General features: G+C 42.1%; 1 pseudogene across 1 annotated transcript in view; it reads left to right on the forward strand.

The window, feature by feature from the left end:
• LOC308308958 (pre-mRNA-processing factor 39-like) overlaps positions 1–20,146 on the forward strand; it is a 43,628-nt pseudogene extending 23,482 nt beyond the window's left edge. The window contains exon 9 of the transcript in view: positions 20,008–20,146. The product of the transcript in view is annotated as a pre-mRNA-processing factor 39-like (transcript). The remainder of the gene's footprint in view (positions 1–20,007) is intronic.
• Positions 20,147–27,707: the final 7,561 nt, after the last annotated feature.

Raw genomic sequence — 27,707 nt, forward strand, 5'->3', positions numbered from 1 at the left:
TCACAACCTGATCTTGTAAGATCGGGTTGAGACTCATTGCGATAACTTTGCTAGGCCTATTCATCATCATACAACAAATTATACAAGTTTATAGTTTATACTAACAGTAAAGCAGGGACGTGCTGGCCATTGGGAAAAGCGGGACAACTCCCGAACGGCCGGTTCATTCCTGGCCAGTCCAGGCCGGCCATCAGGAAAAAAAATAAAATAAAATGTTGTTCCATTTTGGGGGCTGGGCGGCCAACAAAGTAAATCGTCACTGTCGGGCAGAAACCTCATATCTCCACGTTTCAAATGTGGGAATTCTTTTGCAAAGCAAAGCCCTGCTTCATCATACAAGGCCGCCGCACAAAAGTAGTGAAAACAGCAGATCTACAAGCACACAACGCCTCGCACCGCAAGGCGTTGTGTGCTTGTAGATCGGCTGTTTTCACTAGTTTAAATCGTTTTTTAAATGATAAATACAAAACAAACGGTTTTGGACATACAAGGTTTCCACCCGACAACGACGAAATATAACTCCTGTAATTGGCCCACTGGCTTGTCACTTGTCATGATCTGAAATGGCAAATCTTTGAGGAGCAGCAGCGCTATAGAGAGAGATCTCTCTCTATAGCGCGCAATGAGGGCCTCTCCAACTCTTTTTCCCGGGCTGAATCAGGGGCCCAGCATGTCCCTGCAGTAAAGTATGATAAACGATTGTCTTAAGCTGTAGCAAGTCTGTTGGGTGGAAACCTCATGTGTCCAAAGTAAAACCCTTACTTTTCAGGATTCAAATACAAAAGCATCAAAAGTAGCAGATCTACAAGTTCTCGAGATTGTAGATCTGCAAATTTTGAGTATTACAAAAATAATAAAAAACAGATAAGAGGTTTCTTATCTGCCACGCACCAGTGTTGATTTTGGCAGCACATTTTAGTAGTGGTAGATTTAGTCTTTTGAATACATTTCCACTGTTAGTGGAGGCAGTAAGGCCGAAAAATAAGCTGTTAACTTCAAGTCATGATGCAAAGGTCCCCTTTGGTATGGAAGTACCTTAGGGCCATAGGAAAGAATTTATCCAAAGAGACAAGTTAGATCACCCTTCATTTTCTATTTATAGCCATTTTAAAAATGGCCGCCGACAATAATCCCCAATACACCAGACCCCATATCTTTGCTTCTGTTAGAGCTATAATAATAATATTGGTGTCAAAGTGTACATTTTTGGGGTCTAGGAACTCAACTAAACAGGTGTCAATGCAAAAAAAACAATACTTCACTAATTAACATGACAGCGGGGGGTAAAATATGCAAATTTCATGAAAAATAACACGTTTTAACAGGGTAACGTACCCCCTCACCCTCCCCCTAAACTTTGATTCACTTTTCCTTTGGTATGGAAGTACCTTAGGGCCATAGGAAACAATTTATCCAAAGAGACAATTTAGATCACTCTTAATTTTCTATCTATAGCCATTTTAAAAATGGCCGCCGACAATAAACCACTATTACACCAGATCCCAACTTTGCTTCTGTTAGAGCTATAATAATAATATTGGTGTCAAAGTGTACATTTTTGGGGTCTAGGAATTCAACTAAACAGGTTTCAATGAAAAAAACAATATGTTTCAACAGGAGTAAAATATGCAAAGAAAAATGAGTTTTAACAGGGTAATGTTCCTTTTTCTCCCGCTTTGGCAATGAAGTAGGCTACCTTAGGGTAATAGGAAAGAAATTATCCAAAGAGATTAGATCACCCTTCATTTCTGAAATATACACGTTTTTTAAAAATGGCAGCCATCATTTACACTTACAGCAATACAACACAGCCTATATCTTTGCTTCTGATAGAGATATCATTTCTGGGGTAAAATAATCCGATTACATTGGTTTCAAGACAACAAAAAAACAATAGTTTTCTCATTACCTTCAAAATGGAGGTGAAATAATTAATCACATTTCATCAATTGCGACCAAAGGTCGCATATACTCTGAAAAACTGTGTCGCTTGAGTGTCCTTCCTTCCTTCCGTAACCTCTGTGATGTCAGTGTGATGTCAGCGAGTTGTGACATCACTTCCTGTACGGGGCGGCTACACGAAATGTGGATAACACTATATATGGAGATAGTCCAGTCCATCATGTCATATGGGACTACCGTCATAGACAGTAGCCAAAAGAGAAGGATACACAAGACTAAGAAAGACAAAAAAGGAGGAGGAGGATAAAGATAGATAAAGATACCAAAAGGAGAGAGAAGAAAGGGTGGATGAGGTACAATGTGTCTCAGAAAAGAAAAGGAGGTGGCAACGGGGGCGGCTAGATAAAGTTATTAGGCCTGGATCCAACTTTTAAGTCGACGCACAGGATTCCAGAAGTGTAGCGCTTATTCGCTCTTGTATCAAACTGGTACTCGAAACGTTCTTAGAATTTAATATATATTTAATATGGGGGCGGCTGTGAAAAAAAGAGAAGAATAAAAAAGAAAAAAAGGAGGAGGAGGATAAAGATACCAAAAGGAGAGAGAATAAAAGGGTGGATGAGGTACAATGTGCGGTATCCTCCTTTTCAAGCTCGACGATGGAGAAATGGAGCGAACCTGTTTGGCCTAAACATGGAGATGTGGTACAGAATGACTCATATATGGGCATAAAAAGTATGTCATGTGACATCACTTCCTGTACAGACAGTCAGACAGACAGCCATTGACTCCGGCCTAACAATGGCTACTGTCTATGACGGTAGTCCCATATGACATGATGGACTGGACTATCTCCATATATAGTGTTCTCCACATCTCCATGTTTAGGCCCTATCGCTCACACCCTAGGTGGGGTTGGCGATAGGGCCTTTCTGTGTGGAGTTTGCATGTTCTCCCCGTGTCTCCTAGGGTTGATACCCTCACAAAAACATGAACAAACTCCCCCCAGAATGATAACAACTAGAATCGTCAGAGAAACGCTGTGGTTGGCCAGATAGTCAAGAATTGGCGCAACCTCGCCCTTTAGGGCGAGGTCGCATGTCACCCTGAGGTCGCATTCCACCCTCAGGTGTCTTACTAGTAGTTAACAAATCATTTACTGATGCAAACTTGGACACATCATCAGTGTTGTTTCCTGGAGTCACTGGGTGTTTTGGGTCCTGCAAGAGTCAGCCTCCTCAGGCGACCCGACTGAAGCTGATCAGACCTCGTTATGTATCCAAGTGGCATGCTTCTGTCCCCACTGCTCTCCCCTCTTAATCTGGAGGCTTTTTCTGCTGCATCCCCAATGTTGCCTATGGCTCTTCTTTGTTGGCAACTGTTATGCACAGTGGCGTAGCTGTGCTTAGGGAGTGACTGGCAAATTCCAGACCGCTAGATGTCAGGTCTCAATCTGGACAGGGAGATGTGTGGTGGAATTTTCAGCTGCCTCTCCAGGTCAACTGTCATCACTCAGTCTCGGGCTGTGGAGAGCAAACCAGCAGAGCAGTTCTTTGGTGTTTTCTCTGACCTTTTCCCTTCCTTGACACAGTGAATTGCCTTAGCTGTGGCTTGGGAGTATTGGATGCCCTTGATGCCCTTGCTGATTGCTTAAGCGATGGATTTCAGGAGCTAGTCGTTCCTCAATAGAAACCGGCCCTCAGGCCTCACCCAGCGCCTTGGAGCAGCTGCTCAGGATATGTTCAGGATATGTAGGGTACCTGCAGGGTGCTCAGGATGTGCACTGCAGATATTCCTGTGCCCGTGCCACAAACTCCTCCCTGACTGAGCTGAAACAGAGCCTGAGTTTATTGGTCTTCCTGTACAGCCTGATTTTGCTTAGGCTGCGGCCACAGCCATCTTCATTCAGCCATCATAGATGAGTAGAGGCCAGAGGATTTTTGGGTGCATTTCATGCTGGTAAACACAGGCCTTGAATCTTCCAGGGAGCCCCCTCCAGGTCAGCACTGGTTGCCTTGATGGAATCTCTGTCATTGTCATAGATGAGTAGAGGCCAGAGGATCTTTGGGTGCATTTCATGCTGGTAAACACAGGCCTTGAATCTTCCAGGGAGCCCCCTCCAGGTCAGCACTGGTTGCCTTGATGGAATCTCTGTCATTCAGAGTGCGGTTGAAGACATTTCCAAGGCTCATCACCGGCTTCTCAATGACTGATGGGATCTGGTGTTCTCCCAGACTGAAGCGAATTTGTCTATGATATTCCCCTTCTTTTGGATAATTTTTCCCTTACCAGGTATCCAGCACATGCCATTGCTCACAGTCTTGGACCATCCAAGGCAATGGCACTGCCAGCATTCCATGCTTTAATGGGGAGCAACACAGCCTTTGGCAAGGGCAAGAAGACAGTCCGTGCGGCAGTCCTTGCCTGAACTCACCTTACCTCTTCAGCTGCTCTCTGGCCCTAGCCCCACAACTGAGATGATCTCCACCCACACACCCATTCTCCAGAAATCTCTCCAGAAGCTGTATGGTGTTTCCGGGGGGGAGAGTGTTTTCTGCTGGTGTTTCAGTCCGAGCGTATCAAAGGGTGCGTTCGGAAATGCGCACCGGGTGTGTGCTCAGTGTAGTGAGTGCCTAAACCCAACCCTAATCCTAACCTCAGTAAAACTATGCCTAAACCCAACCCTAACCCTAACCCTAACCTCAGTAAAACTATGCCTAAAATTAACCCTAACCCTAACCCTAACCAGACCCAGTGCACATTTCCGAACGCACCCTTTGATACACTCGGACTGAAACACCAGCAGAAAACACTCTCCCGTTTCCGGGGATGACATTAGGACTGTGTCCTAATGCTCGACTCTCCCTCTTCCTTCACAAAGGAAGCTACTTTGATCACATGCCACTAAGCAGTGATGCGCTCCATTGGAAGTGCAAGACAGACTGTATTATTGTAGCTATGGGTTCTGGTGTAATAGTGGTTTATTGTCGTCGGCCATTTTTTAAATGGCTATAAATAGAAAATGAAGGGTGATCTAACTTGTCTCTTTGGATTTGTTTTTTCTTATGGCCCTAAGGTACTTCCATACCAAAGGAAAAGTAAATCAAAGTTTAGGGGGAGGGGTGGGGGGGTAAGTTACCCTGTTAAAACATATTATATTTTCATGAAATATGCATATTTTACCCTCCGCTGTCCTGTTAATTAATGAAGTATTGGGTTTTTTGCATTGAAACCTGTTTAGTTGAATTCCTAGACCCCATAAATGTACACTTTGACACCAATAATATTATTATAGCTCTAACAGAAGCAAAGTTGGGGTCTGGTGTAATAGTGGTTTATTGTTGGTGGCCATTTTTAAAATGGCTATAGATAGAAAATGAAGGGTGATCTAAATTGTCTCTTTGGATAAATTGTTTCCTATGGCCACAAGGTACTTCCATACCAAAGGAAAAGTAAATCAAAGTTTAGGGGGAGGGGTGGGGGGGTAAGTTACCCTGTTAAAACATATTATATTTTCATGAAATATGCATATTTTACCCTCCGCTGTCCTGTTAATTAATGAAGTATTGGGTTTTTTGCATTGAAACCTGTTTAGTTGAATTCCTAGACCCCATAAATGTACACTTTGACACCAATAATATTATTATAGCTCTAACAGAAGCAAAGTTGGGGTCTGGTGTAATAGTGGTTTATTGTTGGTGGCCATTTTTAAAATGGCTATAGATAGAAAATGAAGGGTGATCTAAATTGTCTCTTTGGATAAATTGTTTCCTATGGCCACAAGGTACTTCCATACCAAAGGAAAGGTGAATCAAAGTTTAGGGGGAGGGGTGGGGGTGTAAGTTACCCTGTTAAAACGTATTCTTTTTCATGAAATTTGCATATTTTACCCCCGCTGTCATGTTAATTAGTGAAGTATTGGTTTTTTTGCATTGAAACCTGTTTAGTTGAATTCCTAGACCCCAAAAATTTACACTTTGACACCAATATTATTATTTTAGCTCTAACAGAAGCAAAGTTGGGGTCTGGTGTAATAGTGGTTTATTGTTGGCGGCCATTTTTAAAATGGCTATAGATAGAAAATGAAGGGTGATCTAAATTGTCTCTTTGGATACATTGTTTCCTATGGCCCTAAGGTACTTCCATACCAAAGGAAAAGTGAATCAAAGTTTAGGGGGAGGGGTGGGGGGGTAGGTTACCCTGTTAAAACGTGTTATTTTTCATGAAATTTGCATATTTAACCCCCCGCTGTCATGTTAATCAGTGAAGTATTGGGTTTTTTGCTTTGAAACCTATTTAATTGAATTCCTAGACCCCAAAAATGTACACTTTGACACCAATATTATTATTATAGCTCTAACAGAAGCAAAGATATGGGGTCTGGTGTAATAGTGGTTTATTGTTGGCTGCCATTTTTAAAATGGCTATAAAAAGAAAATGAAGGGTGATCTAACTTGTCTCTTTGGATAAATTCTTTCCAATGGCCCTAAGGTACTTTCATACCAAAGGGGACCTTTGCATCATGACTTGAAGTAAAATGTGTCTTACTGCCTCCACTATGTGTTTTATTCATATTTTAGTCATCTGAAATGTTTTGTTTTTTAGTCTATTTTAGGTCTACTAAGTCTACAGTTGATTTTGTCAACCAAGTTGTATTTTGGACGATTTTACCCTTGGTTGCATTCTGAAAATAGCAGATCTACAAGCTCACAACGCGTCGCACTGCAGGCGACACGTTGTGAGCTTGTAGATCTGCCATTTTCAGAGGTCAACACCCGAGCGCAACCAAACATAAAATGACGAGTCTTCTCCACAGTCCCTGGACTAGAGAAAGACATTATCAGCATATTTAGTCTTGGTTTTAGTCGTCGTGGTTTAGTTTTTATTGGTCTGTGGGAGAAAAAAAAAACACAGGACACAGGAAATGTTTTGTCATTTTTAGTTTATGAAATCAACACTGCCCCCCCCCCCCCCCCCCCCCCCAACCATTTGGCTCAAGTGTCTGTGCTAAAATAATAAAGTTGTGAATACCGTTCAGCTGTAGAATGAATGTATTTAGTTTTTGTTCTGCACGATGGTCAAAAAGTATTTGCTATTTTCTTTTCCTATTGTTTTTTCTCTGTATGTTAAACTTTTACCTCCCTCAAGTTTCCTTTCTTTGAAATGATAAATTAAAAGATAAAGCTGGTATTCTTTACAGACCTGTGACTGTGCTGTGTAGGGCTGTAACAATATAGTAATCATTATGCAAAAGCAAAATATCGTGTCGTATCACAATGCAGATAATCGGTATTGAATTGAATTTTTTGTTTCATAAAATTCCACCATAGCCATGGGGGTTCCGATTAAAGAAGAACAATAAAAACACCTTCTAAATCCTATTAAACCTATGTTTTCTATATTTGTTGCTATGTATCATCTCTATCCTCTATAATATATTACATAATAAGTTAGTAACACAAGACGTTGAGATATGCTCTCACATTGTGTCACATGGTATGATATCTTTATTTTCTATCTTTATTTGTTTCTATTTACTAATGGACAATGAGCAAGCTTAATGTGGACTGATTATTACTGAATGATGTGATGATGAACTTGATTTGAGCCACCTGTGAGTGGGCGTGCATTACTAATTTGGGTGTGTCAATAAAAAGCCTCACAGCAGTGAGGGCAGCCCTCCTAGTGAAGGCTGTGTGAACAGAAGTCATGCTGTCTGTTTCCATGTTTGTTTTAATTCCCCCGTAAGTTTAATTGTTGTCGGTGCTATTTGTGTTTTAGTTTTTCGCCACTGTGTTTTAACTCTGCTAACAAACTGCAAAATGAAAGATGTTTCCTGGATTTAAAGGTACGATTTAAACTGATGTTTCAATACAAAAGAAAAAAAAAACACAAAGTGGTTCCTGTGTAAATAAGCCGTAAAGGCTTACTAGGATCTCCTTTTAGTTAACCTTGTACCAGTGATTCGTGCTGTCATGAAACAGTACTCTTTTCTATTGCAAACTGCTAATAAACTCTTCAATCAATCCGCTGTCTAGTGACCTCTAGTATGGTATTGGGCAGCATATACTTATTATTTTTTTGCACAAGTTACCAGCTGTTTGGAGATCAAATCCATAGATATAAAAAGATAGATACCTCATCTGCCACAGCAGTTCATTGGTGCGACGTAACAACTGACTACTGGCCAACAACAGCACATCTTTTTTTTTTGCATGTTTCCACCCAGTCCCTGATGTTTCTGTTCTTAAAGCATACATTACATACATACATACTTGTTTCCAAGTCTGGCCTACCATCACTGTTTTCAACACTTTGTACTTCATACATTTCATTCATAACATACATACATGTTTGTTTCCAAGTCTGGCCTACCATCACTGTTTTCAACACTTTGTATGTCACACATTTCATTCATTCATACATACATACATACATACATACACATTCATAAGCCTACATACATACATACAAAAAATGAATTAATTTCAAATCCACGCGTTCGTCTCGAAGAGCTATACAACATACTAAGAGACGGGCGCTTAAAACCTATTGGTTTCCGAGTTATCGCACTTTGAAAAATCTAGGATTGCATTTGTCGAAAAAAAGTAAGGTTCCAGGGGTCGTACAGCAATGTGTCACACATCCACACGTTCCTCTCGACGAGCTCTACAACATACCGAAAGATAAACACTATCGGAAATGTAAGACTAAAAATCTATGTTTTGACGCCTTACTATATAGTCTTATGTAATTTTGGGGGTTTTGAAGACAATCTGAAAAAAATGAATTAATTTCATATCCCTGCGTTCGTCTCGAAGAGCTATACAACATACTAAGAGACGGGCGCTTAAAACCTATTGGTTTCCGAGTTATCGCACTTTGAAAAATCTAGGATTGCATTTGTCGAAAAAAAGTAAGGTTCCAGGGGTCGCACAGCAATGTGTCACACATCCACATGTTCGTCTCGACGAGCTCTACAACATACCGAAAGATAAACACTATCGGAAATTTAAGACTAAAAATCTATGTTTTGACGCCTTACTATAGTCTTAGGTAATTTTGGGGGTTTTGAAGACAATCTAAAAAAAATGAATTAATTTCATATCCCCGCGTTCGTCTCGAAGAGCTATACAACATACTAAGAGACGGGCGCTTAAAACCTATTGGTTTCCGAGTTATCGCACTTTGAAAAATCTAGGATTGCATTTGTCGAAAAAAAGTAAGGTTCCAGGGGTCGTACAGCAATGTGTCACACATCCACACGTTCCTCTCGACGAGCTCTACAACATACCGAAAGATAAACACTATCGGAAATGTAAGACTAAAAATCTATGTTTTGACGCCTTACTATATAGTCTTATGTAATTTTGGGGGTTTTGAAGACAATCTGAAAAAAATGAATTAATTTCATATCCCTGCGTTCGTCTCGAAGAGCTATACAACATACTAAGAGACGGGCGCTTAAATCCTATTGGTTTCCGAGTTATCGCACTTTGAAAAATCTAGGATTGCATTTGTCGAAAAAAAGTAAGGTTCCACGGGTCGCACAGCAATGTGTCACACATCCACATGTTCGTCTCGACGAGCTCTACAACATACCGAAAGATAAACACTATCGGAAATGTAAGACTAAAAATCTATGTTTTGACGCCTTACTATAGTCTTATGTAATTTTGGGGGTTTTGAAGACAATCTGAAAAAAATGAATTAATTTCATATCCCTGCGTTCGTCTCGAAGAGCTATACAACATACTAAGAGATGGGCGCTTAAAACCTATTGGTTTCCGAGTTATTGCACTTTGAAAAATCTAGGATTGCATTTGTCGAAAAAAAGTAAGGTTCCAGGGGTCGTACAGCAATGTGTCACACATCCACACGTTCCTCTCGACGAGCTCTACAACATACCGAAAGATAAACACTATTGGAAATGTAAGATTAAAAATCTATGTTTTGACGCCTTACTATATAGTCTTATGTAATTTTGGGGGTTTTGAAGACAATCTGAAAAAAATGAATTAATTTCATATCCACGTGTTCGTCTCGAAGAGCTATACAACATACTAAGAGACGGGCGCTTAAAACCTATTGGTTTCCGAGTTATCGCACTTTGAAAAATCTAGGATTGCATTTGTCGAAAAAAAGTAAGGTTCCAGGGGTCGCACAACAATGTGTCACACATCCACATGTTCGTCTCGACGAGCTCTACAACAAACCGAAAGATAAACACTATCGGAAATGTAAGACTAAAAATCTATGTTTTGACGCCTTACTATAGTCTTATGTAATTTTGGGGGTTTTGAAGACAATCTGAAAAAAATGAATTAATTTCATATCCACGTGTTTGTCTCGAAGAGCTATACAACATACTAAAAGACAGGCGCTTAAAACCTATTGGTTTCCGAGTTATTGCACTTTGAAAAATCTAGGATTGCATTTGTCGAAAAAAAGTAAGGTTCCAGGGGTCGTACAGCAATGTGTCACACATCCACACGTTCCTCTCGACGAGCTCTACAACATACCGAAAGATAAACACTATCGGAAATGTAAGACTAAAAATCTATGTTTTGACGCCTTACTATAGTCTTATGTAATTTTGGGGGTTTTGAAGACAATCTGAAAAAAATGAATTAATTTCATATCCCTGCGTTCGTCTCGAAGAGCTATACAACATACTAAGAGACGGGCGCTTAAAACCTATTGGTTTCCGAGTTATCGCACTTTGAAAAATCGAGGATTGCATTTGTCGAAAAAAAGTAAGGTTCCAGGGGTCGCACAGCAATGTGTCACACATCCACATGTTCGTCTCGACGAGCTCTACAACATACCGAAAGATAAACACTATCGGAAATTTAAGACTAAAAATCTATGTTTTGACGCCTTACTATAGTCTTATGTAATTTTGGGGGTTTTGAAGACAATCTAAAAAAAATGAATTAATTTCATATCCCCGCGTTCGTCTCGAAGAGCTATACAACATACTAAGAGACGGGCGCTTAAAACCTATTGGTTTCCGAGTTATCGCACTTTGAAAAATCTAGGATTGCATTTGTCGAAAAAAAGTAAGGTTCCAGGGGTCGTACAGCAATGTGTCACACATCCACACGTTCCTCTCGACGAGCTCTACAACATACCGAAAGATAAACACTATCGGAAATGTAAGACTAAAAATCTATGTTTTGACGCCTTACTATATAGTCTTATGTAATTTTGGGGGTTTTGAAGACAATCTGAAAAAAATGAATTAATTTCATATCCCTGCGTTCGTCTCGAAGAGCTATACAACATACTAAGAGACGGGCGCTTAAATCCTATTGGTTTCCGAGTTATCGCACTTTGAAAAATCTAGGATTGCATTTGTCGAAAAAAAGTAAGGTTCCAGGGGTCGCACAGCAATGTGTCACACATCCACATGTTCGTCTCGACGAGCTCTACAACATACCGAAAGATAAACACTATCGGAAATTTAAGACTAAAAATCTATGTTTTGACGCCTTACTAAAGTCTTATGTAATTTTGGGGGTTTTGAAGACAATCTGAAAAAAATGAATTAATTTCATATCCCTGCGTTCGTCTCGAAGAGCTATACAACATACTAAGAGATGGGCGCTTAAAACCTATTGGTTTCCGAGTTATCGCACTTTGAAGAATCTAGGATTGCATTTGTCGAAAAAAAGTAAGGTTCTAGGGGTCGCACAGCAATGTGTCACACATCCACATGTTCGTCTCGACGAGCTCTACAACAAACCGAAAGATAAACACTATCGGAAATGTAAGACTAAAAATCTATGTTTTGACGCCTTACTATAGTCTTATGTAATTTTGGGGGTTTTGAAGACAATCTGAAAAAAATGAATTAATTTCATATCCCTGCGTTCGTCTCGAAGAGCTATACAACATACTAAGAGACGGGCGCTTAAAACCTATTGGTTTCCGAGTTATCGCACTTTGAAAAATCTAGGATTGCATTTGTCGAAAAAAAGTAAGGTTCCAGGGGTCGTACAGCAATGTGTCACACATCCACACGTTCGTCTCGAAGAGCTCTACAACATACCGAAAGATAAACACTATCGGAAATTTAAGACTTAAAATCTATGTTTTGACGCCTTACTATAGTCTTATGTAATTTTGGGGGTTTTGAAGACAATCTGAAAAAAATGAATTAATTTCATATCCCCGCGTTCGTCTCGAAGAGCTATACAACATACTAAGAGACGGGCGCTTAAAACCTATTGGTTTCCGAGTTATCGCACTTTGAAAAATCTAGGATTGCATTTGTCGAAAAAAAGTACGGTTCCAGGGGTCGTACAGCAATGTGTCACACATCCACACGTTCCTCTCGACGAGCTCTACAACATACCGAAACATAAACACTATCGGAAATTTAAGACTTAAAATCTATGTTTTGACGCCTTACTATAGTCTTATGTAATTTTGGGGGTTTTGAAGACAATCTGAAAAAAATGAATTAATTTCATATCCCTGCGTTCGTCTCGAAGAGCTATACAACATACTAAGAGACGCACTTTGAAAAAAAAGAGAGAGAATTTTACAAGTAAGTAGTTTAGTAATTAGTAAGTAATTTAGTTAGTAATTAGTAAGTCATTTCAGTTAGTAATATAGTTAGTAACTTTCATATATAATAGTGTCAGTGTCATATAGTTAGTAACTTTACTTTCATATATGTGTCACAGTGTCATAGTTTAGACAGTGTCATAGTTTCATTGGGGGGGTGGGACTAGAAACAGGAAGGGGCAGGACATTGTGTAAATCCAATCAGCAGGACACCACAGGGAATTGAACCCCATTCCTCGTAAACCAGGAGGGCCACACCAGTGTCTTTTGCTTCTTGACTTTTTTACAATTAGTATTTTGACACTTACATTTTACCTTCTATAAACACCCACTGAACTATGACACTTTAACAGACTTATTACCTTTAAATGGCACTTAACTATAGCCTTTACAAAACACACTCGTCAATACCACCTTCATTGTGTTTTGAGTAGTCAGTACCACAGTTTCATCCTAAGTTTTTATCTTGCTTGTCAGGTTACATTTTGTTCAGAGCAGATTGAAGAATTTATTAGAAGTTTGCATACTTTAGCAGCGTTTGTATGTGGCTTTTCAGTGCAACACCAGGACCAGGACCATTGCAAGATGCTGTACTCTGTCAGCTACCGTGAGCCACCCCAAACTTATATAGTTATATGCAGTAGACACCTATCAATGTTAACATTTTTAGATTTGTTTTAAATGTGATGCATAGTGTATGTGACCTTGTTATAGTCCGAGCGGGGAGACACATTTTCTAATGTGTCCCCCTTTGAAAAAGGTTTGAACAACCCTGATAGTCAGTACCATAGTTTTGTAGTCAGTACCAGTTTCATTGTATTTCATAGTTTCAGTACCACATACCAGATGTATAGTTAGTATCATAGTTTTGACCTTGACCCGTCACATTTTGCATTTTGTGTTTCGTTCAGAGCAGACTCCTGACAAAAGAGTATTGATATTGATGTGTGACCTTACCTTAGCGATAGTCTGGCCCATTATTTTCTAATGTGGCCCACTTTGAAAACAGTTTAGACACCCCTGATAAGAGTCAGTACCATAGTTTCCTGACAGAGTCAGTACCACAGTTGCATCACATAGTCAGTACTTTGAAAACAGTTTAGACACTCCTGATATAGTCAGTACCATAGTTTCAATTATTTTCTAATGTGGCCCCTTTTGAAAAAGTGATAGAGTCAGTACCATAGTTTCCTCACATAGTCAGTACCACAGTTCTGTCACATAGTCATACCACAGTTAGTCATACCACAGTTTCAAGTGCAATCAACCCCATACATACTTACAAAGAATACACACAATAATACATAAAATAATACATCAAAATGTAATGTCAAAATAAATACAAAATACGCAAGCAACCCCATACATAATTGCATAGAATACATAAAATAATACATTAAAGTTGAATGTCAAAATAAATACAAAACATACATTTACTGAGCAGTAAAAAAGCTCTTTTGAGTAGTAAGACACAAAACACTCCCCCAAAATGGAGTTTGCACCGGTACCGACTTTCTCTTCTGAGGTCTGTTCTGGCAAAAACCAGCGCGGCCTTGTTGGGTGCAAATTTTTAGGGTGTATGGGGGATATATTCAAGGTTTTTTGGGTGTATGGGGGATATATTCAAGGTTTTTTGGGTGTATGGGGGATATATTCAAGGTCTTTTGGGTGTATGGGGGACATGTATTCAAGGTCTTTTGGGTGTATGGGGGACATGTATTCAGGGCCACGTTCGGCTAGGTTCACCCCCAGGTGGAGGTACAGCAGATGGGTCTACAGGGTCAACAACGTGGCTGTGAAGGGCTTGTCCTTTGGGGGAAAATCTCAATAGTCTGAGGTCCCAATAGTCCCGAGTAAGGTCAGGGTTTAGCATTCACCAGCATCGGCAGGTTAGCATTGACTAGCCTCGTCCTTTGGCTCCCAGTCCATGTCCCACCACTCTGGAGGACAGCTTCCAGTTCAACTGGGCCTGCCACCTCCAGTAAAATATAAACATGAATATTCTGTACATCAAATGTAGGCATTTAGCTGAAGATGTAGTTAGCTTGTTGCTTTTCCCCCCCTGTATGTAAGCCATTTACCATGAGAGGGAGTGGGTTGTTGGCTGATTTACCACCGTTTCAGGGTTCCACCTCTTTCTGTTCCACCAAAAGTGACAGGCAGGCATGTGGTAAACAGCCACATATTCAAATGTCACAAAGGAAATCAGTAGTTAATACATTCTTTGCATTGTTTTTCCTGTAAAGTTAATGCGACCATTGACTTTGATTGATTGAGCCCATCCTCAACTGTCACACAAGAACCAAGGTAACTACAGCCAAAACCTCAACTGTCTCACAAGAACCAAGGTAACCAAAGCCAAAACCTCAACTGTCACACAAGAACCAAGGTAGCTACAGCCAAAACCTCAACTGTCACACAAGAACCAAGGTAACTACAGCCAAAACCTCAACTGTCTCACAAGAACCAAGGTAACTACAGCCAAAACCTCAACTGTAACACAAGAACCAAGGTAACTACAGCCGAAACCTCAACTGTCTCACAAGAACCAAGGTAACTACAGCCAAAACCTCAACTGTCACACAAGAACCAAGGTAACTACAGCAAATACCTCAACTGTCACACAGGTACCAAGGTAGCTACAGCCACATGATCGACTGTCAAACAGGAACCAACGTAGCCACAGCCACATGATCACCTATAGGGTAAAGCCACACATATCTGACGACTAAACGCATTGATCCCCCTCCACTCCATGTTAAGAGAATGACATGATGACGATGATGATGATGATGACAGCTACGAAATTCTCTTAACATTCAATGCATCAGTCGTCAGATGTGTGGCTGTACCCACACAGGAACCAACGCAGCCACAGCTACATGATTGACTGTCAAACAGGAACCAACGCAGCCACAGCTACATCCCTAACCAAGGTAACTACAGCCACATGATCAACTGTCACACAGGAAATCTGAAGCTATAGCCCATGATCAACTGTCACACAGGAAATCTGAAGCTATAGCCCATCAGCAACCGTCGCACAGTTGATGAAAGCTAAAGCCCATCCTCAACTGTCACACAGATAATCAGTAGCTAAAGCCCATCCTCAACTGTCACACAGAAAATCAGTAGCTAAAGCCCATCCTCAACTGTCACACAGATAATCATATGCTAAAGCTCATCCTCAACTGTCACACAGGAACCAAGGTAACTACAGCCACATCCCTAACTGTCACACAGGAACCAAGGTGACTACAGCCACATCCCTAACTGTCACACAGGAACCAAGGTGACTACAGCCAAAACCTCAACTGTAACACAGGAACCAAGGTAGCTACAGCCAAAACCTCAACTGTCTCACAAGAACCAAGGTAGCTACAGCCAAAACCTCAACTGTCACACAAGAACCAAGGTAGCTACAGCCAAAACCTCAACTGTAACACAGGAACCAAGGTAACTACAGCCAAAACCTCAACTGTAACACAGGAACCAAGGTAACTACAGCCAAAACCTCAACTGTAACACAGGAACCAAGGTAACTACAGCCAAAACCTCAACTGTAACACAGGAACCAAGGTAACTACAGCCAAAACCTCAACTGTAACACAGGAACCAAGGTAACTACAGCCAAAACCTCAACTGTCACACAAGAACCAAGGTAACTACAGCCAAAACCTCAACTGTCACACAGGAACCAAGGTAACTACAGCCAAAACCTCAACTGTCTCACAAGAACCAAGGTAACTACAGCCAAAACCTCAACTGTCTCACAAGAACCAAGGTAACTACAGCCAAAACCTCAACTGTCTCACAAGAACCAAGGTAACTACAGCCAAAATCTCAACTGTCAGTACAGGAACCAAGGTAACTACAGCCAAAACCTCAACTGTCACACAGGTACCAAGGTAGCTACAGCCACATGATCGACTGTCAAACAGGAACCAACGTAGCCGCAGCCACATGATCACCTATAGGGTAAAGCCACACATATCTGACGACTAAACGCATTGATCCCCCTCCACTCCATGTTAAGAGAATGACATGATGACGATGATGATGATGATGACAGCTACGAAATTCTCTTAACATTCAATGCATCAGTCGTCAGATGTGTGGCTGTACCCACACAGGAACCAACGCAGCCACAGCTACATGATTGACTGTCAAACAGGAACCAACGCAGCCACAGCTACATCCCTAACCAAGGTAACTACAGCCACATGATCAACTGTCACACAGGAAATCTGAAGCTATAGCCCATGATCAACTGTCACACAGGAAATCTGAAGCTATAGCCCATCAGCAACCGTCGCACAGTTGATGAAAGCTAAAGCCCATCCTCAACTGTCACACAGATAATCATATGCTAAAGCCCATCCTCAACTGTCACACAGAAAATCATATGCTAAAGCCCATCCTCAACTGTCACACTGGAACCAAAGTAACTACAGCCACATCCCTAACTGTCACACAGGAACCAAGGTAACTACAGCCAAAACCTCAACTGTAACACAGGAACCAAGGTAGCTACAGCCAAAACCTCAACTGTCTCACAAAAACCAAGGTAGCTACAGCCAAAACCTCAACTGTCTCACAAGAACCAAGGTAACCAAAGCCAACACCTCAACTGTCACACAGGAACCAAGGTAGCTACAGCCAAAACCTCAACTGTCTCACAAGAACCAAGGTAACCAAAGCCAAAACCTCAACTGTCTCACAAGAACCAAGGTAACCAAAGCCAAAACCTCAACTGTCTCACAAGAACCAAGGTAACTACAGCCAAAACCTCAACTGTCTCACAAGAACCAAGGTAACTACAGCCAAAACCTCAACTGTCACACAAAAACCAAGGTAGCTACAGCCAAAACCTCAACTGTCTCACAAGAACCAAGGTAACCAAAGCCAAAACCTCAACTGTCTCACAAGAACCAAGGTAACCAAAGCCAAAACCTCAACTGTCTCACAAGAACCAAGGTAACTACAGCCAAAACCTCAACTGTCTCACAAGAACCAAGGTAACTACAGCCAAAACCTCAACTGTCACACAAGAACCAAGGTAACTACAGCCAAAACCTCAACTGTCTCACAAGAACCAAGGTAGCTACAGCCAAAACCTCAACTGTCACACAAGAACCAAGGTAACCAAAGCCAAAACCTCAACTGTCTCACAAGAACCAAGGTAACTACAGCCAAAACCTCAACTGTCACACAAGAACCAAGGTAGCTACAGCCAAAACCTCAACTGTCTCACAAGAACCAAGGTAACTACAGCCAAAACCTCAACTGTCTCACAAGAACCAAGGTAACTACAGCCAAAACCTCAACTGTCACACAAGAACCAAGGTAACTACAGCCAAAATCTCAACTGTCAGTACAGGAACCAAGGTAACTACAGCCAAAACCTCAACTGTCACACAGGTACCAAGGTAGCTACAGCCACATGATCGACTGTCAAACAGGAACCAACGTAGCCGCATCCACATGATCACCTATAGGGTAAAGCCACACATATCTGACGACTAAACGCATTGATCCCCCTCCACTCCATGTTAAGAGAATGACATGATGACGATGATGATGATGATGACAGCTACGAAATTCTCTTAACATTCAATGCATCAGTCGTCAGATGTGTGGCTGTACCCACACAGGAACCAACGCAGCCACAGCTACATGATTGACTGTCAAACAGGAACCAACGCAGCCACAGCTACATCCCTAACCAAGGTAACTCCAGCCACATGATCAACTGTCACACAGGAAATCTGAAGCTATAGCCCATGATCAACTGTCACACAGGAAATCTGAAGCTATAGCCCATCAGCAACCGTCGCACAGTTGATGAAAGCTAAAGCCCATCCTCAACTGTCACACAGATAATCATATGCTAAAGCCCATCCTCAACTGTCACACAGAAAATCAGTAGCTAAAGCCCATCCTCAACTGTCACACTGGAACCAAAGTAACTACAGCCACATCCCTAACTGTCACACAGGAACCAAGGTAACTACAGCCAAAACCTCAACTGTAACACAGGAACCAAGGTAGCTACAGCCAAAACCTCAACTGTCTCACAAAAACCAAGGTAGCTACAGCCAAAACCTCAACTGTCTCACAAGAACCAAGGTAACCAAAGCCAACACCTCAACTGTCACACAGGAACCAAGGTAGCTACAGCCAAAACCTCAACTGTCACACAAGAACCAAGGTAGCTACAGCCAAATCCTCAACTGTCACACAAGAACCAAGGTAACCAAAGCCAAACCCTCAACTGTCTCACAAGAACCAAGGTAACCAAAGCCAAAACCTCAACTGTCTCACAAGAACCAAGGTAACTACAGCCAAAACCTCAACTGTCTCACAAGAACCAAGGTAACTACAGCCAAAACCTCAACTGTCACACAAGAACCAAGGTAACCAAAGCCAAAACCTCAACTGTCTCACAAGAAACAAGGTAACTACAGCCAAAACCTCAACTGTCTCACAAGAACCAAGGTAACCAAAGCCAAAACCTCAACTGTCTCACAAGAACCACGGTAACTACAGCCAAAACCTCAACTGTCACACAAGAACCAAGGTAACTACAGCCAAAACCTCAACTTTAACACAAGAACCAAGGTAACTACAGCCAAAACCTCAACTGTAACACAAAAACCAAGGTAACTACAGCCAAAACCTCAACTTTAACACAAGAACCAAGGTAACTACAGCCAAAACCTCAACTGTAACACAAAAACCAAGGTAACTACAGCCAAAACCTCAACTGTAACACAAAAACCAAGGTAACTACAGCCAAAACCTCAACTGTAACACAAGAACCAAGGTAACTACAGCCAAAACCTCAACTGTCTCACAAGAAACAAGGTAACTACAGCCAAAACCTCAACTGTCACACAGGAACCAAGGCAACTACAGCCACATCAACTGTCACACAGGAATCTGTATCGGTGGATTCTCAAAATCAAAGATCGGGAGCAAAAAACATGATCGGGACATCCCTAGTTAATATGTTTCCCACTCTCAATCACATGGTGAGAGACCAGAATACGCCTCACTCTCAATCACAGGGTGAGAGACCTTGTTAATACGTCTCACTCTCAATCACAGGTTGAGAGACCAGAGTTAATACGTTTCACTCTCAATCACAGGGTGAGAGACCAGAGTTAATACGTTTCACTCTCAATCACATGGTGAGAGACCAGAGTTGATATGTTTCACTCTCAATCACAGGGTGAGAGACCAGAGTTGTTAATACGTCTCACTCTCAATCACAGGGTGAGAGACCAGAGTTGTTCATACGTTTCACTCTCAATCACAGGGTGAGAGACCAGAGTTGTTCATACGTTTCACTCTCAATCACAGGGTGAGAGACCAGAGTTGTTCATATGTTTCACTCCTCACCTTCGCCTTTGCCACAACCCTGAAACAGTGGTAAATCAGCCAACAACCCACTCCCTCTCATGGTAAATGGTAAATTAAAGATACTGGGATCTGAAGATCAGTGTGCGGATCCTCCCTTCCCTGGAGCTCCTGGCACAACGTGGACAGCGCTGCAAAAGCCTGTTCCTGCTGGAGGCCTCCCGGTCCGGTCCGGTCCATACTGGAGGCCCACGCCATGTCTTCCTCATCACACATGAGCGCCGAAGTTGCAGAACCTTTCCACTGACTTCCCTTCACCAGGCTTCACCAATGCTCCCCTCACGTCAAACTGTAGAACATAACATAAATAAAATAACAGTAATGGGTGGGGAGGGGAAGGGGGGTCATACTCAGTAATGAACAATATCATACTGCCGTATAATTAAAAAAAAATCCTAATTACAGAGGATGTATTTTTTTTTTTTTTTCGTGATGTTATGCTATAAATAAAGCTTGCTCAAAAACTCAGCATAATGTCTAGACACCTTATTTGTACAATTATACGGTATGCAATATTGGTATTATATTGTAATGGTGGGTCTGGTTTACACACCAGCATGGTGTATAGTTTCAATGAGATCGTGACCCCTCAAACCATAGGTTTAGACACCTTGTTTGTTAATTCTAGTGCAATATTGGCTGAGACATAGTGACAATCGATTTTTAATAATGGTGGCACTAATTTGCATAAAATGGTAGACGGGACAAATTTTCTTTTCTAGTTTATTTTGTTATTCTCGTATGAATATATGAATACATATGTACACAAGAGATATAATATGACATATAATGATGCTTTAGATAGTATTCTAATTTCACTGTATCTGCTCTATTTCCAGCCTGTGTACAGACACTGTGTGTCCAAGAGATCACAGACTGTGTGTGTGTGTGTGTGTGTGTGTGTGTGTGTGTGTGTGTGTGTGTGTGTGTGTGTGTGTGTGTGTGTGTGTGTGTGTGTGTGTGTGTGCATGCGTCTGTGTTCTGTACATCTGCTGCTACCATTTGTAGTAAAACCTTTTTTTTCCTGTAAACTTGTGATGTGACAATAAAAAATATTCTGATTCGGAAGTGTGATGTGGAGAAAAGGTTCTTACGCGTGTTCCTGGCATTTTCTTTTTGAAAATGTAACTCCCTCGCTGGAGACACTGGGCATGGCTCACGTGGCACGGCTCCTTGTCTGAAATCAGTGCAAAGGGAAAGGTTTGGTAAATAAAGATGTACACAAAACAATTTAGGCATTGTGTTCTTAACCAGATCTACTTAGGGATATTTCGTGCTAATCAGTCTAAAAGCGCCAAATTTTGCACAGATGTAGCCCGCCATGATTTAGCTAGGGCACCCGAGTCGCCGACTTTCGGGGTCGCCACAGCGGCCGAATCAAGTTGGGCTCCCATCAACTTTCTATACAGGAGGAAAATACCCAGAACATTTTTTTTTCTGGGTATTTAAGTAGGATGTGACGGGTCTACCTAGGGGTTTGGCATGACGCTGAATCCATTTTAACCTTTTGCGTGCCAAGGCCACTTGAGGGCGCCAAAGACAGCGCGCCTTGCCAGAGTCACTCCCATAAACCAGCGCTGTAGCATACGAATGCATTGGATTTGGCGGCGCGATTCGGCGGCGCGACGCTCTCGCGGGCCGATGTAAACAGATCGTGGCCGGCGGCCTGGATGAAAATTTAGACTCGGGCTTCAGTGAGGCCTCCGATAAAATAATTCATTTTATATAAAAAGCCGAACTAGTTCGGGATCGGCACCCCGTGAAGCGTCGCGCCGCCGACAGTGAACATTCGGTGAACATTGGGGGGCTGTAAATTTGGCATCTGGCCATTTTCAATGGAATAAATCGTCAGAGCATGTAGCTCGGCTCCTTGGAAAGCGTAGGACGAGCCAGGACCACTAACGTCTCTACAAGCAGCTCAGGGTAAGTAAAATAGCAAAAAAAATATTGTCTCTTGCCGAAAAAAAGCCGAACTTGTTCGGGATCGGCACTAGACGAGTTAAGCATTTGTTTTGCACAAAAAAAAACATTCCTTGGGCTACAAATGGCCCCAGAAAACCCCCACAAAACTGTGAAATGTGAGTGAAAAGTGATGACTTTTCATCACTAAACCATCGTTTTCTGGGGCCATTTGTAGCCCAAGGAATGTTTTTTGTGCAAAACAAATGCTTGCAATGGATTCAGCATCATGACACATCCTCACATCCTACTTAAATAACTAGAAAAAAGTTTTTCTGGGTATTTTCCTCCTGTATAGAAAGTCGATGGGAGCCCAACTTGATTTGGCCGCTGTGGTGACCCCGAAGGTCGCCGACCCGGGCGCCCTAGCTCAATCATTAGAGCAAGCCCTAGGCTACATCTACGCTTTTAGACTGATTAGCACAAAACTACCATTACAGTATATCTCCCTAAGGCCTCCGACTAATAGGCACATACTGCAGAGATAGTCAGCCTGCATCTACTGTCATAGTAAATACATTACAATCTACTGTGCCTTGGGATCATAGAATGCATGGAGACAGCGTATTGTCTCAGTAAACTATAGGATCATAGAATGCAGAGAGACAGCGTAGCGTCTCAGTAAACTATGGGATCATAGAACGCAGAGAGACAGCGTAGCGTCTCAGTAAACTACAGGGAGACAGCGTAGCGTCTCAGTAAACTATGGGATCATAGAATGCAGAGAGACAGCGTAGCGTCTCAGTAAACTATGGGATCTAGAACGCAGAGAGACAGCGTATTGTCTCAGTAAACTATAGGATCATAAAATGCAGGGAGACAGCGTATTGTCTCAGTAAACTATAGGATCATAGAACGCAGAGAGACAGCGTATTGTCTCAGTAAACTATAGGATCATAAAATGCAGGGAGACAGCGTAGCGTCTCAGTAAACTATGGGATCATAGAATGCAGAGTGACAGCGTAGCGTCTCAGTAAACTATAGGATCATAGAATGCAGAGAGAAAATGTAGAGTCTCAGTAAACTATGGGATCATAGAATGCAGAGAGACAGCTTAGCGTCTCAGTTAACTATGGGATCATAGAATGCAGAGAGACAGCTTAGCGTCTCAGTTAACTATGGGATCATAGAATGCAGAGAGACAGCTTAGCGTCTCAGTTAACTATGGGATCATAGAATGCAGAGAGACAGCGTAGCATCTCAGTAAACTATAGGATCATAGAACGCAGAGAGACAGCGTAGCGTCTCAGTAAACTATAGGATCATAGAACGCAGAGAGACAGCGTAGCGTCTCAGTAAACTATGGGATCACAGAATGCAGAGACAGTGCAGGGTCTCAGTAAATCACACACACACACACACACACACACACACACACACACACACACACACACACACACACACACACACACACACACACACACACACACACACACACACACACACACACACACACACACACACACACACACACACACACACACACACACACACAGACACAGGGAGCTGGAAAGAATCGCCTATAAACGTCACATCCGGGGGGGGACTCTCTTCCCCATAGAGTTAATACAGCGTACATAGTACACTATCGTTTTAACCACGTTCAGAGCGATTTGGACGATAGAAACATTGAAAGCCAAGAAGGACATCTGGAACACAATCGTTCACTCGCCGTCGGAAAGATGACTTATTATTAACTATGGATTTTAGCCTTCAATGGGTACCAAACTTTTATTTTGAAAATTATGCTTGCAAAGGATTCAGAATCATGACAAACCCCTAGTTAGACCCCTCACATCCTACTTAAAGGTTGAACGCTGAGTTTGAGTCAGACAGTTTCAATGTGTGTTGTTTTTGAATGAATGTGATTGATTAAGGAATGACCTGCCTTTCATGGCTTCAGCAGAAGAAGATCCAGGTAAACCACCAAGGAGAGCTGGAGTACTGCTCGACAACAACCCGCACCCTGACCCTCCAGCATCTGTCGGCATGGGATCACCATTGTAGCTCATGAAACAGAAAACAAAGTAGTACCAGTTAGAATGACAGGGACAGAGCTAAAGTGAAGGTAAATGCAAGTTAGCCTTGCCAAAGTAAAGAATACAAGCCACCCCTGTATCGACATCTGGGCGAAGATACAGATCCTTGAAGGGGAAAAAGTTTGGCTTTAGCAGGAGTTTTCTATTGTGATAGAAATGAGGCAGGGACAACAGCCTCCATTTAACCTGACACACAGTTACTACACTGTGTGAACTCACAGTGGACTGCTACCCTCAGGACTTTGAGACTGAACTCACACTGACTGGAACCTACAAGACATTGAGTGCAACTCTGTATGGCACCAGGCCCCTGTTCCATGACCAAACCACTCTAGTGCTTTACATGGCCGTCAGGATTGAGGGTAGAACTCTGCAGAATGACCTCCAGGACTCTGACTGGAGGTTCCTGTAAGCTCAACTCAAATCCTGAAGGTAACAGTCCACTGTGAGCACGCACGCACACACACACACACACACACACACACACACACACACACACACACACACACACACACACACACACACACACACACACACACACACACACACACACACACACACACACACACACACACACACACACACACACACACACACACACACACACACACACAGCTCTGCCCCCAACAACATGTAGCGAAGCAGAACAGTTTTCCTCCACCGAGGAAAGAATGGTGTCTTCGTTATTTTTTATTATTTTTTTACGCTGTCTCCTATTTTTTATAGTTAACATAAAGCATAAAATAATGGTTAGTGATAATGCACTCCCAGTCTAAATAAATGGCTTAAACAACATAGGCAGGGTATAATTAAGACCACTCTGACCCCATTACTGACAGGGAATGCTTCAGAAAAGCAATTTCTCCCATTTGACCTGAAGCATCTGCCGGTCATAAGTACTTTGGAACACCTCTATCAATCATAAATAACTTAAATAACTGGAACACTGGTTCCCAAACATTGGGTTGGGACCCATTTGTGGCTCACAGACCAATATGTATGGGTCACGACTGACAGTTCACTCGTACAAAGTCAGCTAAAAGGAAAAGCACATGGCTTATTGAGATCCTTTTATAACGCATAACATCGAATGAGAGACAGATAGAAAAGTACTATGCAGAAAGAAATGGTCACACTTGCAAATTAACTCCGTCCTTGTCCCTTTTATGCCCATATATGGAGATCCTTGTCCCAAAGTCATCAATATTAAGCTCATATCTTGGAATGCTAGAGAAAAAATAGCAGATATACAGGCTCACAGCGCGACACCGCACCGCAGCTTGTCGCGCGCTACGCGTGTGCATTTTGTTTTGTGCTCCCTCCCAACTGTTACGCTGGACGCTAGTCACTCCTCCCACGCTTGTTTAGATGAAACCGACGTCAAGTTTTGCCCAAAGACGCCGAAATGAAACGAAATGTTGACAACAATGGAGCAAGGCAAATAAGTTGATAAAGAAGCACAGAATTGAGGAGTATCATGCACTTTGCAGCACTGTGTGTAACAGGCTGATGTCAGCAAAGGAAAGGTAGGACGCAATGGCATGCTTTGACTGACAGGCAGTGACTCAATGTGCTGAAGGTTTTCCTCTCGTCCTCTCGTCTTCTCCCACCCGCCCCCCCCCTCCTCCCGTCGGATCCCTAACCTATACCTATTCCCCAATAAACCCTTTTGCAAATCCCGCCCCATTCTGCCCTGTTACTATGATGGGACATTAACCCTGGGCAGATTGTTTTTATAGTGGAAGTGGATGGGATTTTTTTTCCCTTCATAGCCTCATTACAGCTATATAAAGTACCAAAGGAAAAACACCTAGGTGATATTAATAAAAAGGGAAGACAAAGGTACAGTAGTTACATTGCAAAACAGGGGATTTACCCGAAAATATATGTTTTAATTTGTTTAATCCCAGTGGGACAGAATCCTCTTTGCAGATTCTTTTATAGTGGTAGTGGATGGGATTTTTTTTCCCTTCATAGCCTCATTACAGCTATATAAAGTACCACAAAAAACACATCTACGTGATATTAATAAAAAGGGAAGAAAAAGGTACAGTAATTACATAGCAAAACAGTAGTTTTCCCCCGAAAAATAAATGTTTTAATTAGTTTAATCCTCTGGATCAGAGATAGAAAGAGAAGCGCATTGCATCTTGGGTACTAGGAAGAGGACAGAGAGAATGTTTCTCCTCACATAATAGGCTGGCTTTTCGTAATTCTGCCCATTTAAATTATATGTACCCAATCGTGACTCTTAGACCATTGATAAGGTACATGTGAACTAGTTTGTTGAAGCTTATTCGTTATGATGAGCGAGATCGCTTGACGCTTGCCGTCGCTATCACCGTACCGGCCGATCTCCGTGTCGCGCACTGCGGACAGTTGTTGAAAGCCACATTCAATATTCTCCACTGCACAAACTCCACCCCCGATAGCAAAAAGTGAATGTTTTTTTCTGGTTGGCCAGTCAGGGAGTCTCAGGGACCAATCAGAAGGCTGACAAACGGTCGATTGTGAACAAAATAACTGCAGCTGAGCAATGCAGTACCCATATATCCACGTCTCCCCTTCTCCTCCCCTCTCTCTGTTATATTATTTCTGATATGTCAGTCACGTGGACAATTTAACCCAATAATAATTGCAAAAAACAATCTATATACATAAAATAAAATAATTCACGAAGGGTCTTTGGGTGCATAAATAAAGGAGGTAGCCCAGTCTTAGTTTAAACCACTTTAAACTTAACTAAATTGGCCAACATATCATTTTGGGGGTCCCATACAGCGCGCCCCGGAAAGGTGTCCTCCTTTCTGAGGTCCTGCTGGGGGCCACCCTAGGGTATGCCCATATTTGACAATGCCCCTATATGGACATTGGACACTCCATGTTTGTATGGCCAAGACAGAATTAATTTGCAAATCAAGACGGCTGGCTATCACCCCACGGATCTCCATATATGAAGATCGCAACACTGACCTCATCAAACCCTGGATATCCATACATGGAGATGACTGGATCATCACCTAGATCTCCATATATGGAGCTGGTCAATACCTCTACATCTGACCTCACGGACTCGATATGGATATAACTGACCTGTTCTGACATCAGTGATGACTCGACCAGCTCAGCAGAAGCGTATACATGCCAAAGCACGCATGTGCATGTGCCCATGTGCCCATGTGCACCCACCCATGTGAGCACCCTCACCCTTAAGGGCGAGGTTGCTTCTCGCCCTTAGGGCGTCTTACTGGTTTACATGATGTCTACATGTAGAGAATGATCTACATTTGCCTGTTATCTCTCCTTTGGCACCAACATCAATACAACTGTTATCTCTCCTATGGCACCAACATCAATACAACTGTTATCTCTCCTATGGCACCAACATCAATACAGAATGGAATCGTGGACAAAATCTTATCCAGCGACAACATTATGTTTTGGGTCTGAGAGGCTAAATGTCATCAAATGGTGGTCCGCAGCTCACAGGGTGAATGAATGGACCTTCATATGAACAGGGTTGAACAGCGCTGAGCAAAGACATGTAGGATAGCAACAACTCTAAACATAATTACAGTTACCTCAGGTGGAACTAAAGTCTGGCTTGACCCCTGGACTATGTAGCACGATGCCCTTTACGCCAGGGAGGCAATCAGTGATTGGTTACTCAATTAACCAGTCGGTAATTGGTAACTCGATTAACTCACACCCAGCTAACTAAAGCCCATGAGTAATCTCACAGCTCACACCTTTATTAATTCCGAAGGAATTTACACTCGACTACATTTCCGAGTTGCCAATTCATTCACC

The sequence above is a fragment of the Nannobrachium achirus genome (assembly GCF_963921795.1).
Source record: "Nannobrachium achirus genome assembly, chromosome: 23".
Taxonomy (NCBI): domain Eukaryota; kingdom Metazoa; phylum Chordata; class Actinopteri; order Myctophiformes; family Myctophidae; genus Nannobrachium; species Nannobrachium achirus.